Genomic DNA, 4791 nt, shown 5'->3' on the forward strand with positions numbered 1-4791 from the left:
GACTATTTGAGTTTGAAGAGCAGTCACACCATACTAGGTTAGTGGAATTACTAGAGTCCAATTCACCAGAATTTCAGAATCTCTGCTGGACTTTTGCAACTACAAATAGTTTCAGTTCCTGCTGGCTGACATTCAGCTACTTTACTTACTTCACACCCATAAAGTCATTTAAAATTTAAAATACATTTAAGCATTGATAGAATTGAGTGCCAGGGCTGGAGTCAGGAAGACTGATCTTTGTGAGTTCAAATCCAGACACAGACACTTATTAGCTGTGTGACCCTGGGCAAGTCACTTAACCCTGTTTACCTTAGTTCTTCAATCTCTAAAATTAGGTAAAGAAGAAAATGGCAAACTACTATAGTATTTTTGCCAAGAAAAGTCCGAATGGGATAGGAAGAGTTGGACACAATTGAAAAATGACTAAATAATAACAATTAACAATAAGTAGATTTTTAAAAAATCCTTAGTTGAATAAACTGAGGAAAGAAATTATTCCTTAACTCAGCATGATTATTGACCATTGATTGGGAAAAAAATAAACATTTAACTGGTTTCTAATCCAGAAGACCATCTATTAATCAAGCTAAATATTAAAAAATAAAAGGTTCATGAAGATCAGTCAAGCAATTTATTAGCCCTTCATCTTTGGCATTAGACTGTTAAAAGGCTAATTGGCACAATCTGTGAATGAATCAATCCCATAATTACCCAAACTAATTATATTAATCATCTCAAAGACATTCATAAGAAATTGTTAATGCATAACCTTGTAATATTGCTATGACCTTTGTTCAATTAAGGACATGCTGAATAGGTGTGATTTACTAAGTATCACTGAGAAGCTCTAATAAGACTTTTATTTTTTTTTTTTGAACAGCAAGTTAGATGGCCATGGACAAAATCAGGTTAGGAAGAAAATGATACTTTCAAAGAATTTCACATAAGAGCCAGTGAACAGGAAAATGTCATCGAATGGCATCTTAATCAATGAATTCTCCCTATATGGTAAATTCATTCATTAATCCATCTCAGCAATTTATTGAGTAGCTACTATCTAGATTTACAGCTGAATCAAATTTAGCTGAGTGAACTCTGTGTGGTGGTGGGAGTGGGGAGTCTAGGGGGTATCAGGGATATTAGTAGCAGGGGGAGAATGGCTCAGAAGCTGGTGTAATAAGATGATTGGTTAATTCTGAAACAGAATCAAATTATCCTTATTCAAGGCTCAGAACACCTCATTTGTGTTTTCCTAAGAATCTGTTCTACATGAGACCTCCTTAGTTTTTGATCTACTTTTCAATGATTCAAACTCCTATTTCCTGGCCAGATTCTCAGATCTGGGATCTCATGGATTGTTAGCTTCTTTTGAACTGTGTGAAGGACTGACTACTGTGCTTGACTCATGCCTGTTACAATTATTTGAAGCTCCCTAACACCCTCTCTGCCTCTGTCTCTCTATCAGTCTCTCTGTTAAGTGACTTGTCCAAGATCACACAGCTAATAAATGTCTGAGGCTGAATTTGAACTGAGGTCTTTGTGACTGCAGGTTCAGCACTCTTTCAGTTGTTGTTTGTACTTCATTCTCTGAGAGGACCATGACATTGTGAGTTGATGTCAGGACTTGCAGTGAATTGGATTTAAGTGAAGGAGGTCTGGGCAATGTCACCATCCTCTCTCCTCCAGAGCTGTCTGGGTCCAGTAGTAAGATATACATCAGCACAACTGGAGATAGCCCTGGATGTTTGAGGCAATTGAGGTTAAGTGACTTTTCCAGGGTCACAAAGTTAATAAGTGTCAAGGGTTTGAGGCAAGATTTCAACTTAGGTCCTCCTGACTCCAAAGCCAGTGCTCTATCCACTGTGCCACCTAGCTGGCCCTTATGCTTCTTCTTCCTCCTCTCTTTTTCCTTCTTTCTTCTTCTTTCAGCTATAACACATAGTTAAATAGAAAAAAATATTCATAGAAATAAAACAACACAAATGTAATAAGTGGACTAGCTGTTATTGGCTTCTATTTTGTTAATTAAACTTAAACACATCCCAAGCTCTTATTTGTACAGAACACTATACTAATAGGAAGAAATATGGAATTGAGAGCTAAGACAAAGTTAGTATTAAATGGAACTTAAAGGATTGTAGAGATAAGACACTTTCGGGAATAACTATTGTTTCATACTTTGATGAAATCTGTGATATCATTAGCAAGGGTGCACATCAGGACAGCTTTTATGTATTTCCTTTATTTTTTCTTCCAGCTTAAACATTTCCATCTAGGCATCATATGACACAATCAGTCAGTTACTCAACAAGAATTCATTAACCTCTTACTATATGGCAGGTGCTGGAAGAGTACCTGGTATTCAAAACAAACAAACAAACAAAAAAGACAAAGGTCCCTGCTTTCAAAGAGCTCATAACTAAATAATACAAAATTTAACAACTATACACATACAAGGGCAGTTAGGAGGTGCAGAGGATAGGGTGTGGAGCCTGGAGTCTGTCCGGAGGATTCATCTTCTTGAGTTCAAATTCGACCTCAGACACTTACTACTTGTGTTATCCCAGGCACCCTGTTTCAGTCGATTCACTCTGTTTTCCTCAGTTTCCTCATCTGTAAAATTAGCTAGAAATGCAAATGGCAAACCACTCCAGTATTTGCCAAGAAAACCCCAAATTGGGTCATAAATATTCAGACATGAGAAATGACTGAACAACAAATTATACACACACACACACACACACACTCACATATATATATATATATGCATACACATATGTATATATATATATGTATACATAATATATACTTGTATGTATATTTATATAATACCTATACACACATGTGTATAAATATATCTTGTGTATATAGTACATAGTATATACTTGCATATATAACATATACTTGTATATATAGTATATAATTGTGTATATAGTATATATACACATATAGTTGGGAAGATAGACAAGTGGTCATATTGTCAGAACTTCACTTTAGGAAGAACACTTTGACTGATTAGAGAAGGTTGAAGTGGAATGGGGAGAGATTTGTGGCAGGGAAGCCAAACAGATGACTATTGAAATAAGCTAGCACTGAAGTGATAAGGCCCTGAACCAGAATAGTAGTGGCAATGTCAGAGGAAAGAAGGGATATGAGCTGTTAGAATAGTAGAACCAGAACTTGGCAACAGATTCATTAAGGGTTGGGGAGGGCTGGGATGAGAATGAGAAAGAGTAAAGAGTTGAGGATGATGTCTAAATTATAAAGCTGCGTAACTAGGAGTATGGTGGTGCCTTTGAAAGTAATGAGTAAGTTATGAAGAGGGGAGGGTTTTGGAGAAAAGATGAGTGCTGTTTTGGACATGCTGAATTTAAATTTTCCAAAGGACATCCAATTTAATATTTCTAATAAAGAGTTGGTCATGTAAGACTCAAGATTAATAGAAAGGTAGGTGTTGGATAAATAGATCTGAGGATTATGAGCATAGAAATGACAACTGAAACCATAGAAATTGAGGAGATCACCAAGTGAAATAATACAGATAGATAAGAGTTCAGGAAAGGGCTGTGAAAGACCCATAGTAATTGTGTACATTGCGGTGAAGATCAAGCAAAAGAGACTTAAAAAAGAGCTTACAGTGAGCTAGGAGGAAAAACAATCATTTCACACTTCTAATTATCATCTTCTTATAGTCCCCAGCTTATTAATGTACATTCTAAAACACATTCTCCCTAACTGAACACAATATGCCATCCATATATGTTCTAACCTGAACAATAACTTGCTTTATTCTGAATATCATGTATCTCTTAACAAAGTCTAGGATACCATCAGCCTTTTTGGCTACCACATCATATGACTGAATTAGTGAGCTTGTCATACACTGCACACCATTTTTTTTTAAATGAGAATTGCTGTTTACTCCATTTTCACTGAAGTATTTGATTTCTTAACCTAAGTGAAAACTTTACATTTTCCTCCATAAAATTACATTTTGAGATTAACAGGGTCCTTAAGAGTCATCATGCCGTGCATAGTCTTTCCTTTCTATCCAGGGCTCCGTCTGGAGCAGAACTCATCACCACCGCTGAGATGTTGATGCCCAAGAAGAACCAAATTGCTATCTACGAACTCCTTTTTAAGGAGGGAGTAATGGTAGCCAAGAAAGATGTCCACATGCCAAAGCATCCTGAGCTGACAGACAAGAATGTGCCCAATCTCCATGTAATGAAGGCTATGCAGTCTCTAAAGCCTCGTGGCTATGTTAAAGAGCAGTTTGCATGGAGGCATTTCTACTGGTATCTCACCAATGAGGGCATTCAGTATCTCCAGGATTACCTTCACCTGCCCCCTGAGATTGTGCCTGCCACATTCCGAAGAAGTCATCCTGAGATGGGAAGGCCAAGGCCTAAAGGCCTGGAGGGTGAGCGACCTGCCCGGCTTACTAGTGGTGAAGCTGACAGAGACACACAGACGAAGTGCTGCTCACCCTGGTGCTGACAAGAAGGCTGAGGCTGGTGCTGGGTCAGCAACAGAATTCCAGTTTAGAGGTGGATTTGGTCATGGATGTTTTCAACCTCCTCAATAAAAAGTGTAGAGATGTTTCATATTGAATAAAATTTGCGGAAAAAATTACATTTTGATTCCTCATTCTATATCTTTGGAGGGTCCTATTCTGTCAATCAGTATTTCAGCTAACTTTCTACAATTTACATAATTAGCCTATGTGAAAATCAGACAACTGCATCTTTAAGTCATTGTTATAATAATGCTGAATAGCATAGGGATGTG

At 37.3% G+C, this 4791-nt stretch overlaps 1 pseudogene; it reads left to right on the forward strand.

Moving 5' to 3' along the window:
• The first annotated feature begins 4092 nt into the window (after positions 1–4092).
• On the forward strand, positions 4093–4588 carry LOC122726182 (annotated as a pseudogene).
• The last annotated feature ends 203 nt before the right edge of the window (positions 4589–4791 follow it).

Source organism: Dromiciops gliroides, chromosome 4 (genome assembly GCF_019393635.1).
Source record: "Dromiciops gliroides isolate mDroGli1 chromosome 4, mDroGli1.pri, whole genome shotgun sequence".
Lineage (NCBI taxonomy): Eukaryota > Metazoa > Chordata > Mammalia > Microbiotheria > Microbiotheriidae > Dromiciops > Dromiciops gliroides.